This window comes from Megascapheus bottae, chromosome 16, assembly GCF_031878675.1.
Source record: "Megascapheus bottae isolate mThoBot1 chromosome 16, mThoBot2.hap1, whole genome shotgun sequence".
Taxonomy (NCBI): Eukaryota; Metazoa; Chordata; class Mammalia; order Rodentia; family Geomyidae; genus Megascapheus; species Megascapheus bottae.
The window spans coordinates 35621615-35638095 of record NC_143524.1 but is presented as its reverse complement, the minus strand read 5'-3'; positions in this window follow the sequence as shown (position 1 = coordinate 35638095).

Here is a 16481-nt window from a genome sequence, read left to right as displayed (position 1 = left end):
GGGACAGAACCCAGGTCCTGGATTCAAGCCTCCATACACACACACACACACACACACACACACACACACACACACACACACACACGCACACACACACACACACCACTAAAGAGAAAGAAATGGAAATGCTAATGGATCCATTTAGACTGGTGCAGGGAGCAAGGCTTGTCCTGAAACTTCCGTGCACACTGCACCTCAGAACTGGAGGGTCTGAAAGGCAGGCACAGAATCCCTCCTCTTCCCTAAGGCAAGAAATTTCAAATTAGTATTTGTTTACTTTCACAATCAAGGGCTTTGCATTTTCAATCCAAGTGCCTTCCTCCAGGAGGAATGTTATAATCCAATTCAAGGGGATTTCAGCTCATGAAAGAGGATTAGGAGCCATTGGGTAGATGACAAGTGGAAGCATATTTCCTATCAAGAGCCTCTTATGGTTTTTCCCCCTGTCTGGGAGTTTTGTCTTTGCTGTAAGATGCTCAGAAGAGACACATTAGACTCAGGCGGCTTCTCTCTGGAGTGTTCTCTTACCTTGCCTTATTATTTGCTGAACATCATTAAAAAAAATCCATGTTGCCTTTTCCTACTTTGAGGCAAAACAAAAACATCTGTAAAATGAAGAGCACAATTATAACCAACCCTCAGGCTCTTTGGCACAGGTGGTAAAATGAACACAGTCTGACTTTAATCAGTCCCAATGGCTGTGTCTATACTGGGCCAGCCACTTCATCCAGAAAAGGGGATGAACAAGAGAACTTTCTCTCTCCCCAAACTTCAGCTGTGCTCCAGGCTGGTTTTTCAGACAGGAGCCATCCAGTAAGGTGCCAAACAGACACCAGGGCAGACCCAGCAGACAAAGCCAGTTCCCTGGCAGCCTCCATCCAAGTCTGGCTTTCCTGCACCGGGCTGGGACTTCCATGGCATTCCTCAGTGAGACATGTGCCTGGAAGGAAGAATGAGTAGACAGACTTTTCCAACCTCCCCTCTGACTCACAGACAAAAGAAGGCTAATTGTTTTTCACTTGGCTGCCTGGTAAATGAAAGCACAGACTACAGACAGCCACCTCTGGATCCCATTCCTGGCTCTCCCACACCCCAGCAGTGGTCACTTCTAAGTTTTGTGTCCTTCCCCTGCTAACAGGAGGAGGTATGATGCTGAGTTGCTAGGTCCTTGTCAAGGTGAAAGCAAATACTGCCCAGGGAAGGGCAGGGCCCCGTAGTACATACCTGTTAGGTGTGAATTGTCAGCCGTGTCCTTTCACATTAAATTGGCGATTTGTCAGAGCTGCGTTTGTTTTATCTTATTTTTATGATATCTAAGTCCTTTCTGAGAATGAGTTAGAAGAAGATGGAGCTTTCATCATCATCTAAATAAGGCCCTCATTACCTGAACCAGGATACCTGAGCCAGGAGACGGACCACTGTCTAGACAATAACCTGTTTTCCCTTGGGAAGCTACTTGTTTCATAGGATCAGTTTGTCCTCACAGTGAGGCTCCCTCCCCCTACCCACCATCTCCATATGAGTTCTGAGGATAAGCTTGAAAGGGCTGTCACTATCCTGCCCTGGGACTTGGCTACAGAACTTCAGAGAGAAGCCCCCAACCCACCGCCCACCCCCCCCCCCGCCCTTGCCTACAGCAAGATGGAAAATGTTATCAGCAGAGTGATTACATTTTTACCCAAATGTTTTCTTCCCCTGTGTATTTCCACCAACGCATTCTTAAAGGAACATTTTCTTAAGGGAAAAAAAAAAGTTTTTCTGCTGTAAATGCTTTGCCTTGTTTCCCAGCATTTTGGCTTATCAGTTTGATTTGGATTGGTTACTACTAAATGAAATTACCATTCTCAGAGCCAGTGGGATGTGAATGGACAGCGCTTCCTGGTTGCCTGCATGCACCCATGAAGAGTTAAAAGAGCAGCTGTTTTTCTCTCTCATCCTGGTGCCTTTCCAGAGCAGCTTGTCTTCAGGTTCACAGTGAATATGGCTCAGGGCCTCTCCTTAGGGCTTTAGGTTAGGGGAAGGATCTGTGACCTCCCTCCACTCCCAAAACAATATTTTTTTTTGCCAGTCTTGGGGATTGAAGTCAGGTCCTGAGCACTGCCCTTGGCTTTTCTCAAGGCTAGAGCTCTACCACTTGAGCTGTAGCACCATTTCTGGCTTTTTTTTCTAGGTATGTGGCAGCGAGGAATCGAACCCTGGTCTTCGTGCATGCTAGGCAAGCACTCTACCACTAGGCCAAACTCCCAGCCCCCCAAATTAAAAAAAAAAAAAACAACCCTATACACACAGTGAATTCCTCATGAAGAAAAAATTCCCAACTTTGATCAGATTCCTACATAATCCAGAATTTTAGAAAAATAAAGTCAGGGAACTATCGAGCCTGGTGATAGCTCGTTGTCCATTAATGAATTTTTAGTTCTGCTTAAAACCTACCAATTAATAATCAACAAATTACATGTAAGTTTTAATGTTAATTTAAAAAGAGTGGCCTCAAGGGAAGAAGTATCAATGTACAAGAAGTAATGCACCCACTACCCGACAAATGTAACTGTAACTCCTCTTTACATTACCCTGACAGTAAAATATAATTGAAAAAGAAAGAAAAAAAAAGAGTGATTTCAACAGAGACAAGCCCATGTGGGTGAACCAGTGAGATGTTCCTTGCATTTGGGTTGATTTTTCCTTTCACCCACGTGCAATACATCAGAAAATCCTATTGGCTCTACTTTGAAAAAGACTGTCACAGATTCATTGTCTCCTCATCATCTTCACTGCTTCCACCCTGGTCCTTGTCACCACTTCTGTTGGGGGTATGATGGATTGTTTTCCTACCAGCCCTTCCTCTACACTCTATTATCAATGGCAGAAGCCAGTCTGAGGCTTTTAAACATCAAATTATTCCTCAGCATATGATGCAACAAGTGCTTCCCCACTTACCTCGTATAAACCCCAAGGATAACTTATGTTCCAGAAAGCCCAGTATACTAGACTCTACCTCTGTTCTCTACCCATGACTCTGGCATAATAACTTCCTTCCCACTCACTCTTTGCAGCCACTTTCACTTTCTCCTCCTTCTCATATCTCTCATAATTGCCTCAAGGCAAATACACATCTTTACCTCTGCCTTAGTCCGATTTTCCCAGATGTCAGCTTGGCTTATTTTCTTACTTCATCCGAATCTTTGCTCAAGTGTTACTTGACTAAAAATCGCTTTCTTGTCCACCTTAGTTAAAACAGCACCCCACATCCTCTCAAACTCTTTTTTTAACCAACCAACACGAAATTGTGCATTTGCTTATTTACATATTACCTGTTCACACAGAATAATGTGAGCAGGGGCTCCGGTTTATTACTGCATCTACAGCCTCTAGAATAGTACCTGGCATACAGCAGCTGCTCACCAATACTTACTGAATGAGTGAATTAATGAATGAACCGTGCAGACATACAAATATTTAAGGAGGCTTCACCTACAAAAATGCTACAGAGACACATGGAGGCATACGCCACCAGTTTAGCTTAGGAAAAGGGAGGAGAATAGATGATATCCCATCAGTGTATTAAAGGAAGACTTGGGAAAGCAGGGCTCTAGAGAAATCATACTGAAACTGTATACACTGCAAATCTGGGGAGCATAGGTAAGCCTGGGCTAAAGGGACCTGCTAGTAGAATATTTGTGTAAGGAGGAAGCTGGAGAGTGATAGGAAATGAGATGGAAAGGTAGGCCGGACCAGAAATCAAAGTTCAATATACCTTGTTGAAGACTCAAGATTAGATCTTATAAATGATGGGTAACCAGGAAAGATTTTCAGCAGTCTGGGACCATGCTTAGAAAAAACAAGCCAGGCACGGTGACTCATTCCTGTAATCCTAGCTACTCAGGAGACTGAGATCTGAGGATCACAGTTCAAAGACAGCCCAGGCACTAAAGTTCGTGACACTCTTATCTACGATTAACCACCAGAAAACTGTAAGTGGCATTGTGGCTCAAGGGGTAGAGTGGTTAGCCTTGAGCTGAAGATCTCAGGGACAACGCCCAGGCCCAAAGTTCAAGTCCCACAACTGACAAAAACAAAAAACAAAACAAAACAAAACAAAACACCTACTTGGTGGACATAAGTAAAATGATAAGCTGGGAGAGGGCCGTAGTTGGGAGCTCAGTCAGTAGCTCAGATGAGAGATACAGAGGCCAGAACTAAGAAGGGGTGATTGAGATGGGGGCAAAGAAACTGGAACTGGAGAGACAATGGAATGAAATGGAACCAGAGAGACTCTGGAACCTATTGTGTGTGAAAAGTGAGAAGAAAGTTCAGATAGTGCTAAGGCTTAGGGAGCATTTACATCCCTAGTGGTCTCAGATCAGCATCTTAACTATCCAACTCCTTCCCTCTGAGACATGACTTGGCTCAGAATCCTCTATATAGTCCCAGGCAACCATTATGTGATGTTTGTTCTTTTCCTTTCTGCACATTGAAGATCTAATCTAGGGCCTCACACATGCTAGACAAGAGCTCTATGACCAAGTAATGTCTCTAGCCTAATGACTTGTTTTGACATGTAAGTGTCAATATGTCATTCCTGATAGAATGTTAAGTGACTATACTGAAAGAGAAGGTTTGGGTAGAGACTGAGGACAAATTTGCCCTTGTGAGAAGCAATGGATATGGGATTCAGCTGGAGATAACTGCCAGGAGTACATGTTCTGCCTCAGCTACCCAACATCCCTCTTCTCTGTGGTCCCATGTGTGGACTAAGAACACAGACTACCAGCTAATGCCTGTCCTCCAAACTTCCAGTCTCAAGCTCACAAAGCCATTTGTATCTGGGAACTGCTCTTGATACTGAAAAACTACATCTCAATCAGGTCTTTTGTTTCTAAGATCCATGGGTGCAGAGGAAGTAGTAAACCAGAAAAGATTTGCAGGAAAAAAATAAGCATAGCTCCTGCTAGGCAGTAAGGGTGTACTGTACTAGGGTCTATATGATGTCTTTAGGAGAGAGCTGTATGACTTTCTCCTGACTAGAGAGCCTGCAGGCCAAACCCAATCAGGGGCTCAGTGCTGCCTGCAATGAGGTCTCCATGCATCTTCTAGCCTCCCTGATTGGATGGCCATTTCAGTGCACACCTCTGAGAGCCAATAGTTTGCTGTTCACATGCAAGTCTTCCAGTGACAATGGGCCATGAGGTGATGCCTAGGAGCCTGCATAAGAGACCTTTCAAGGCTACAGTGATATAATAGCTTAGGGCCTACATACAGGACTATTCAAGACCATGGTGAGGATGCCCCTGATTGCTTGCTAGACTCTTTTGTCTCTCTCACTATAGTTCCTTTTGAAACTCAGGCTGGAGTTGAATCCACACTGGGAGGTATTAAGAGGGTGGCCACTTGATCTGACTGTGGTGTTTGGAGATGAGGCTTAGAGAGGTGATTAGAGTTAGATAAGGTCATCAGGATTGAGTCACCAAGGTGGGATCTTGGTAGCTTTATGAAAGAAGAAGAAGAAGAAGAAGAAGAAGAAGAAGAAGAAGAAGAAGAAGAAGAAGAAGAAGAAGAAGGAGGAGGAGGAGGAGGAGGAGGAGGAGGAGGAGGAGGAGGAGGAGGAGGAGGAGGAGGAGGAGGAGGAGGAAGAGGGGAAGGGGAGGGGAAGGGGGAGGGAGAGGAGGAGGGGGAGGGAGAGGAGGAGGGGGGAGAAGGAAGAGGAGGAGGAACAGAAAGAGGGAGGAGTTGAAGAGTTCTCTGAGCCCATGTGATACCCTATACTGACTGAGACTTCAGCAGGAAGATTGCCACCAGATGTAGCCTCTCAGCCATGGACCAAAACAGTGAGCCAAATAAACCTTTTTTATTTATAACTTGGCCTGTCTATGGTGGTGTACTTTAAAGAAACAAAAAAATGGACTAAGAAACGCCCTTCTTGTTCTTTCTAACATAGCTTTATCTTCTGCACCTTCCTAATGCCTTGAGATCTATATTTGAGACACTTCTTTCAACTCTCTCTTCCCTCACCCTCTCTCCCTCTCCTCCTCCCTACTTCTTCTCACCCTCTCTCCCTCCCCAGCCTGCTTCCTCTATCATCTCCCCCTACTCCTTTTCCCTCCTCCTCCTCCCTCTCTGTCATTTCCTCCTTCACACCTCTGGACTAGCTCAGCTCCCTCAAATGTAGAGTCCATGTACGACCCCAGGCTTATTTTCATCAACCTCCACTCCGCTAGATATCTGTCCACTCCTTGGATCTTAGCTTGACTTGAAGTGGAAGGAGGTAGGGATGAGAAATGAGGAGTTTAGAAGTCACAAACAGCTTCCATCTCAGCAGACTTCAGGGATGACACACAGAGCTGCCTCTCCACTAAAAAGAAATGAATGAGTGCTGGTGGCCATTGGGATTGTATGTCCACAACTTGGCCGATCCTTCACTCATTAGTTGTGCAGATTCATAGGGAGTAAAGTGTGAATCTTAGTTTGCATTCTGATTGGTTCCCTGGGAGATGATTTGTTTCTTCAGGGCTCTTTTCAGATCTGAAAGGATAGCACTTTGCAGTTTTGTATTCCACAAGGAAGTCCCCAAGGCTGCCTACTGGGAGACTAGATGACCAGGGAGCACAGTTTCTAGAAACTGCAGAGAACATTCTCTTCTGGTTTCTGCAAGGAAGCATTTTTTCCTAAGAAGTGCTTACTGGAAAAAGAGACTGTGGAGCCCTGGGGATGTAGCAATGGGTGTATCGGGTACTGGTTACATTTCTGCAGAAAACAGCAGCAGAGGACAATGGTTGGGAAGGATATTTGAGGAAGAGAAGGGAAGGAAGAGAATATTTATAGAAAATGATATGTAGGTGAGAAAAGAGAAACAGAGGGGATTATAAATTCCTGAAATGAATGTGGGTCCTGAGAATTCAATTGTCTCCTGCATGTCTAGCTTGAATTCATCCAACAAGCATCACCTGAACAACCACGATGTATTGTCACTAACTGGTGCTAACAGGAAGCAGAGGCAGCGTGTCTGCTTGGAGATGCTCAAGGCTCAGGCTGAGAACAGTGCTTACTGCTTAGGGAGCTGGAAAGAACACAGATATTAAAACTAAACCAATGTTGGACTGGGAAGGTAGCTTAGTGGTAGTGTTTGCCTAGCATACATGAAGCCCGGGGTTTGATTCCTCACTACCACATAAACAGAAAAAGCCAGAAGTGGTGCTGTGGCTCAAGCAGTAGAATGCTAGCTTTGAGCAAAAGAAGCTCAAAGACAGTGCCCAAGTTGTGAGTTCAAGCCCCAGAACTGGGAGTAGGGGGAACTAAACAGATGAGAATTCAAATCCTGGCTGGGCCACTTACTCCCTGTGTGATCTAGAGTTAGTAAGCCCAGTTCTAATTTATAACACAAATGCTAATGCCTCAGAATGTCCCTGTGACAAATAGAAAAACAAGATGGCAGGTCCTTGCATGACTGCTTTTGTTATTAGTTTACACGTTCAGTCAATATGTATGTATTGCAGATACTGCAATTATTACTATCACTCCAGCTCATGTTCTTCCCTGCTTTCTAAAGATTTTCCCGACCATCCTTTGTCTCCAATTTTTCAACATTTCTGTGACGACAGAAAGGAACAGAACACTCGCTAATTTAGAATAACAGCATTTACTGACTTGAATAAACAGCCATTCTACCTGCCAAATAGTTTTATTTTTCCCCCAAAGCAGAAAAATCGATCTCTCATTAAATCAGTGGGCAGGATGCTTTCTTCCTCAACAGACAGCTGACACTGCTGGCAGACTTCCTGTGTGAGCATCTGCCAGGTGACCAGACACATGGTGGTTAGCGCAGCCTTGACCTGCACTGCCAGGCTGACCTGACCAACACCACCTGTTTGGAATCCTAGCTGCTGGCAGAAGCCACCAGCTCAGCTAGGTTCACAGGTCAGGAGCACGGCTCAGGTCTGTCCTGTTGTCACCCAAAGGGATATTAGGTGGCAATGTAACACATACTTCAGTTATATACATGTACACACACACACACACACAGAGTCAGAGTAGGGGTCAGAGTCAGAGTCAGAATGGCTGTTTCTAAGCAAAGCCATTCTGCAATAAACCTAGGGTACATTCTAGCTAAGAAGCGGTTGTGGCTTCCTCCTATAAGCCAAGGTACTCAGGAGGCTTTACAAAAGATCAAAGTTTAAATTCAGCCCAGGCTGAAAAAGTACACAAGGCTTCATTTCCAAAATAACTAATAAAAAGCCAGTTTGGGGCTGGGAGTTTGGCCTAGTGGTAGAGTGCTTGCCTAGCATGCACGAAGACTTGGGTTCGATTCCTCGGTACCACATACATAGAAAAAAGCTGGAAGTGGTGCTGAGGCTCAAGTGGTAGAGCTCTAACCTTGAGAAAGTCCAAGGACAGTGCTCAGGCCCCGAGCTCAAGCCCAGGACTGGCAAAAAAAAAAAAGGCCGAAAATGTGACTAGCACATTAATGATATCCACTACTCCCGGCTCTAGGGGAACTTGCCTTGTTTTTCTTCTCTTATCAGTGAAGCACAAGAGATAGGGATCATTTCAGAACCCAACATGTCCCAGGGAGATCTGGCCCCTATCCAGGGTAAGGGAAGACTTCACAGCTCTTATCTGAGGTGTATCTACCTCTATCCAGGTAGAGCCACACCTGTGGCCATAGCATCAAACAGCCACAGATTCTGCCCTGCATGGCAGAAACACCAGATACATATGTGTATGTGTATTCTTTCCTGTGAGCCCTACAAGTCTAAGGATAAAGAAGAAGAAATTCAACAGCTGTTAAATGGCATGGAAAAGCCCATGAATGGGACTCATCATGCATTCAGATACCACATCACACCCCTCATTACTTTCACTTAAGGTCTGAAGGCAATCCAGACTTCTGTGAGGATGAGGCACAAGTGGTATGATCCCCCATCTCTTTTACCACTCACTCATTATTCATGCTGCCTGCAGAGCTGCGAACAATCAGATGCATCCAAGAGAAAATAGCTTACAAATGGGAAAACACTAGGCAGGAACATTTATTTAAAATCTGTTTATAAAATTTTACAGCCATTGCAGCTTCAGTAGCAGAACTGAAACTATTTCACCCACATTTCTGCAACCACCAATAAATCAGGCTACTGTCATTGCTCCATGTTTCTTTCCAGAGACAGAAATGTCTCTCCCAGCACTAAACAATAAAGGCAGCATTTGTGTCTTTACTGGCACAGAGCAAGGCAAGGGTTCCCTGCCCTCTCCAAAAGAGAGAGAGAGGGAGAAAGAGAGAGGGGGAGAGGGAGAGAGAGAGAGAGAGTTTGAATATTTGGAGAGAAACTGGTCAGTTTTGGATCTACTGAAAAAAGGGAGTTGCAAAAGGAAACTTGAGTTGTCCTTCCCAGGACCAAATCAGAGACATGGAGCTGTAGTCAATGGGCTCTGCTGGCAAGATCAACCCTGTGCTAAAACCAAGCCATTGTAGCTGACTACTGTTTAGACAGACCATTTCGCTATCTGATTTGTTCTGGTTCCATGTTTTCCTAGCACCCGAAAGATTCCCAGAAGATCTGCTGGCCCAGAGACTGTGGCAGTCTCACTGACTGAAAACTCTCTAATCCCCATTGTAATAATCCATTATAATACTCTCTCAAGAGAAACCAAGGAAGTCACATTTTTTTTACATAGAATTCATTATGAAGCCAAGGCTTTTACATAGATCTACTCATTTTAATCCTCATGATGATGCTTGGAAATATATATTAGCCTGACTTCACTTTTGCAGATGAGTAATGACAAATGTAATTTGCCCACATATAGATAACAAAGAGGCAGAGATACATTGTTTACTAACAGCCAGCCTCAAAACCTGAGCTACCACTATGCTACACTGTCTTTCTCATGGTGGTCTTATGTTCTGTGCTGTTTCCTTAATGGTAAAGTAGATGTACCATAAAATCTACCACTTTCACCCACCCACCCACCCCCCGCAAGTAGCACAAAGTGTTCTTGCACTGTAGCACAACAATCACTCTCATTTGAACTGAGACTCTACCCAATATGCAGTGTCACCCCTTCCCCTGCCCCTGGTAACTTTTATGGCTTCTGCCTCTGAAAATTTGCCTATTCTAGATAGCTCACATAAATGAATTCCTATGATTCCTTTTATGTCTGGATTGTTGCACAGAGCATCATATTCTCAAAGTCCACTCATGCTGAAGCATCTGTAAGAATTGTATTCCTTTCTAAGACTGAATAGGGCACAATTCCAGGAACATACCTCACTTGGTTTATCCATTGATTCTCTTATGGACATTTTGCCTGTTTCTATCTTGAGGGTTGGATGGCTCTCATCATTTTATTATATATCATGCTTCCATTTTTGCTTTCTTTCCGCTGTGCCTTGCTTCTGAGGAGAGGAAGCATCATCCTCAGAAGGATGAGGCAAGCATCCCTGTTTCACACATCTGTATTTCTCTTAATAAGTTAATACATTGGGAATCTCATATATACTTCTATAATTAGTTCATTGATTATTGTAAAGAGAGCCTCAGTCAAGTGTAGCAGTTCACACCTGTTTAGATTGGGAAGACTGCGTTTTGAGACCAGCTCAGACAAAGTATTTGTGAGAAATCCATCTCAGCCAATGACAGGTGACATGTTGGGGTTGGAAAGAGTGCAATTTCAGGCCAGACCAGGCAAACTAAGAGAATCCATCTCAACTCACACAAACATGGGTGTGATGTTACTATCACATACTTGTCTCCCCAGTTATGGAGAGAAACATAGATAGGAAGAAGTATCACAGTTCAGGATGGTTGAGGCAGAAAGAGAAATTCTATATTTTATTTTTTATTTTTTTTTGCCAGTCCTGGGCTTGAGCTCAGGGCTTGAGCACTGTCCTTGGACTTTCACAAGGCTAGAGCTCTACCACTTGAGCCTCAGCACCACTTCTGGCTTTTTTCTATGTATGTGGTACCGAGGAATCAAACCCGGGTCTTCGTGCATGCTAGGCAAGCACTCTACCACTAGGCCAAACTCCCAGCCCAGAAATCCTATATTTTAAAAGGCAGAGAATCTGAAATTAGAGGGCTTATACCAATAATCCTAGCTACTCAGGAGATCTAAGGCTAGAGGTTTGAAGTGAACCAGAGCAGACAAATTCATGAGATATTTTTATGCTTAGTATTAGCATATCATTTTATTACCAATATCATCTATCATTTTTCTATTTATTTTTAATGTAATGTGTAGTGGGGTTACAGTTACATTCACCAGATAATAGGTGCATTACTTCTTACACATTGATACCCCTTCTCATGTTTTTGTTCCCATTTCCCTCTCCCATCCCCCTCCCTCATGAGATTTTTATCTCCAATGAACCAGTAAAAAGCTAGACTGGAGATGTGTCTCAGAATGGTAGAGTACCAGTTATGAGTGAAAAAACTAAGCAAGTGAATGAGGCCATAAGTTCAAGCCTCAGTTAATATTGGCACACATATTTCACACACACACACACACACACACTCACACACACACTCACACATGGATAAAGCAAAAAAGGATAAGGGATATGGATATGGCTCACATGTATAGTACCTGCCTAACAATTATGAAGGTCTGAGTTCAAATACCAATACTGAAGAGAGAGGGGGGGAAGAGAACAACCTCCCAGAACCTGACATCTCTGGGAATTGAAAAAAAAAGAGATTTTATGTCTTAAATTAAGGGACCCCATCTGGTTAGTCTATATAGTTCCTGATCCACCTTTGTCCATGACTCAAAGCTGTATACCTGCTCCCGTAAGTTGCTTTTCTGTAACATTTATATTTCCATTTGTGCAGTATATTCTTCATATACTTAGCTGCTATTAAGCAGTTACCATATGTTGAGAGCCATGTGTAGCACTTTTCAAATACAGTCTTTTCTTGGTATTCATGAGGGATTTCTTCCAGAACTTCTCATGGCTACTCAAATCCTTGTATGCTCAAATTTTTTGTTTAAAATGGCCAAGATGAAAGAGTGGGTGCAGCTCAGTGGTGGAGTGAAACCCTGTGTTTAGTCCTTATACCCAATATAAAATAAAAGTTGAAGTATTTGTAGTTAACATATGTACATTCTTCCATTTACTTAAGAGAATCTCTATATTGCCTACATCTAGCACAATGCAAATGCTACTAAATACTATGTTGTTTAGGGAATTGTAACAGAAAAATCTGTACAAATGCAGTTTTCTTTTTTTTTTTATGGGTCATGGGTCTTGAACTCTGGGCCTGGGTGCTGTCCCTGAGTTCTTCATCTCAAGGCTACTGCCCTACCTCTTGAGCCACAGCCCCACTTCCCATTTTCTAGTGGTTAATTGGAGATAAGAATCTCATGGACTTTAGTGCCCTTGGCTGACTTTGAACTTTGGTCCTCAGATCTCAGCCTCCTGGGTAGCTAGGATTACAGGAATGAGCCACTACACCCAGCTCAAATGCAGTGGTTTTTTCCTCTATAGTTGGTTGAACTATAAATTCTACAGTCAGAAGACTGACTTTTATTTCATTTAATTCTAAAAAGTATCCTGCACCTATAAATATTATTAGCTCCTTAATAGATTAGAGAAGCTAACTAACCCCCCTCACCATCATACAACTGGTAGCATCAGATGGTCACATAATATTCTGTCATATAGATGTACAATAATTTGCTTAACTGTTTGAGTAAAAGGGTTGTTTCTTTAACTCTAAAAGAAATACTTTTGTATACATAGTTTTATCTTTCTATGGTGTTAGTTTCTTAGGTAATATTTCCAGTGTGCTCTTACTGAATCCAATAATATAGATATATTTTGTGGCTCTTAATTGATAGAATATTTTCCAAAAATGTCAGCGGGGATGGTCTTTCCACCTTTTCATGCCAAGGATCCATGGGTGGTGAAACTGTAGATCAGGAAAGCAAATATTTAAAATACCCTATATGGCTGGGAGTTTGGCCTAGTGGTAGAGTGATTGCCTAGCACGCATGAAGACCTGGGTTCCATGCCTCAGTACCACATACATAGAAAAAGCCCAAACTGGTGCTGTGGCTCAAGTGGTAAAACTCTAGCCTTGAGAAAGCCCAAGGACAGTGCTTAGGCCCTGAGTTTAAGCCCCAAGACTGGCCAAAAATAATCCTATCTCTATTTTGTGTGGGTTTGTTGGCTTTGTTTCACTCTAACACCCTCAGTCTAACCTAAGCAGATCTATTTTCTCTTATAGGACTAAGTCAGACATTTCTCTAGTAAGATCCCTAGTTCAATTCCCATCCTACTCTTCTCCCAAACACCCACTCACCCTCACACTAGCTAAGCTCAGGGCAAAAAGAAAAGGAGGAAGAAGGGAATTCTTATCACAAGCTCGTAAGGAGTGGTTTGTCTTTGTTTTCATATATTTTTATTGTAATTAATAGAAGGGCCATATTATATTTGCCAGACAGAAGGCACACTAATTCACAAACATTGGTACCCTTTCTCATGTTTTGGTCGCCATTACCCTCCCTCTACCCCCATCCCTCATCTTGTTTTCCCCCCTTCCCTATCCTATTTGTCATTTCTTTTAAGCCAGAGTTTCTAGGGCAATTATTCTAAGGAGCAATAGGACAAGTGCAAAAAGTGTTCAGAGAGGTATGTACAAGGATGCTACTAGGAATGACACTGACAACAGAAGGGATTCCATAACCTAAACATTCAGAAATGCTGACTTGTAAGTCAACCATAACAAGCCATACAGCCATACATTGGAAACCATAGAACTGGTACATGATTATATGAACATGCACTTATTGATAAATGCAGGAAGAAAATTACAGAACATTTAGTCTAATCAGTTTGGGGATATACGAGAGAGAGAGAGAGAGAGAGAGAGAGAGAGAGAGAGAGAGAGAGAGAGAGAGAGAGAGAGAGAGAGAGAGAGAGAGAGAGAGAGAGGGAGGGAGGGAGGGAGGGAGGGAGGGAGGGAGGGAGGGAGAGAACCAAAACAAACTGGAAGGATAGACACCAAAGTGTTTACAGGAGTAAGGATGATATTTCCCCCTCAAACTTATTTGCTAATTTGCATATATTACTTATGTCATCTTTTTAAGGACTTGGGTGTGGAGAGTTGGAGAGATTGAGAGTGAAAGTGTGTGTTTCCAACAATGTGGCGGGTGGGTGGGAGAGGGTGGGGGCTGGGAGCTTGCCAGGGACCCTGTGTCCTCAGCCCTGATACACATGAGCCACTCCACCTGCCTCTCAGCCCGGCCTCCCCTCGGTGTGTGCTGAGGAGAAAAGGGCCCACACGAGCTCTTCCCTCTGCAAATGGCTATAAAAAGCAAATTGATTTAGGATTCCATGCATTTCTACCTACTCTAACATATGCTGAACATTTCTTTTGTGTGCTTTTGTTAAAAATGCTTCTTAAATGAGCTGGTGCCCATATGCCCCAGGAACCGAAAATGTGGCTAGGTAGGCTGGCACAGGCCATGTTGCTATAATTCACTTCCGTGGGTTTCTAATGAGCTCAGTTAACAACAGAGGGAGCGTTCCAGGCCAAACCATGATGCAGACGGCAGACCTAGAACGATGAAAAACCTCAGCCCAGAGGAGAAAAGGAAGAAAAAAATGAAGAACTACCACGAACTAAACAATTTTAAGCAGAGTTTTTTGTTTTGGTGTGTGTGTGTGTGTGTGTGTGTGTGTGTGTGTGTGTGTGTGTGTGTGTGTGTGTATTAGCCCACTATAGACAATAACAGGTGCTTACTGATTTAGGAACCTTTAGCACTATTATCACAGGCTTACATCTGAAATCATAGCTACTTGTAAGGCTGAGATCTGAGGATTGTGGTTTGAAGCCAGCCCAGGTCTAAAAAAAATTAGTGAGACTCTTATCTCCAATTAACCAGCAAAAAGACAGAACTGGGGTATGGCTCAAGAGGTAGAGCACCAACCTTGAGGGGAAAAAATATTCAAACAAGAGAGCGAGGCTGAGTTCAAGCCCCAGTACTGGTACAAAAAAAAAAAAAAGGAGGAAAGAAGAGAAAGAGGAGGAAGAGAAGGGGAAAGGGAGGAGAAGGAGGAGGGGGAGGAGGAACAGCCAAAGATAAACAGAGCTGGACATGAATTTCTGAAGTCCACCAGCTTGGTGATCTTGTAAACGTCACTGAATTGTTGCCGTGCTGTTTCCTCATCCGTCCCGTGGGAGTGGGGTAATGAAACCTCCTTTCGGAGATCATTGTGAAGGCTGGATAAGATAGTGCAGGAAAGGCAGGCAGCAGAGCCACTGGCCCGCAGTTCTAGCTCTGTCAATACAATTGCTGTACTTGCTGCAGTTACTGATTTGCCAGGGACAAGCAAGTAGGCTTCAATGCAACATGTTACTGCAGAGGAAGTCCATGCTGCTAGGTAGACATGTGGAAGTTCCTCCCACAGGAGACATTAGGAAAGCATGGTATGGGATTGGGGACTGAAGAAGCAATCTGAGAAGTCATGGGAAGGGAATGAACATGGAGAGGTGAAGGGGAGGTTCAATGCCCACTCAGAAGGAAGTAGATGTTCACAAAATCAAGTTTGCTTACATCCTGGCACCAACCCTATCTTATACCATCCTTACTATTATCCTGTCCTTTTCGCTAAGGATAAAACAGAAGTTCATCTGTCCATTGTCATACCATTCATAAGGGATGGTACCATACTACCTTGGTATGAAGAGAGGTCCGTTAGCACTTCCTTGACACTTTACGTTGCTGTGGCTTCCTGTAAGTGGTGGCCATTGCTCAGCAAACCAAACAAATCTCTCTAACAAGCTGGGAGAGCCAGCCTCAGAGGACATGAAGATGACTAAGATATGGCTATTATCCTTAGGGAGCCTGCAGCCTGATAAGAGAAGGAAATTGATAAGCCATATTGCCAGACAGTTTCTGACAAGTAATGAAGTAGAAATTAGGAACTTATTCAGGGATTTCCAAGCTTCCTCAAGTAGAAACCCACTTTAGAGAGAAGGGTGATACTTGAAGTTGCTTCCTGAGTGCTGCCAGAAGGAATGAGTAGGGAAATACATGAAGAATGCAGGGTTACCTACCACAGGACTGGGAAGAGATAAGCCAGATGCCAGAGCCTAAGAAATACAATGTGGGGCCAAGCAGGAGTGCAAGACCGGGCAGATACGACTTCCTTCTGGAGACATTTGGGAATTATTCAAGAATTTTTGAGGGCTGACAAATGGAGAATACTTGCCTGGTTTGGGTGACAGCCTGAGTTGGATCCCCAGCCTCCAGGACTGAAAGAAAAGACTGGTGAGGAAACAAGAGGTCTTGGATCATTCTATATGTTAGGAAGGCTGGTGCATACAAGGAACGTGGAGAAGATTTTGCTGAAGTGCAATGGTTAGGACTTGGGGACTGGCTGTGCCTCAAGAAAGAGTTAATGAGTCAGGCAGTTCATACCTATAATTCTACTCAGGAGGCTGAGATCTGAGGAGCTCATTTAGCACTATCCTTCACTGAAC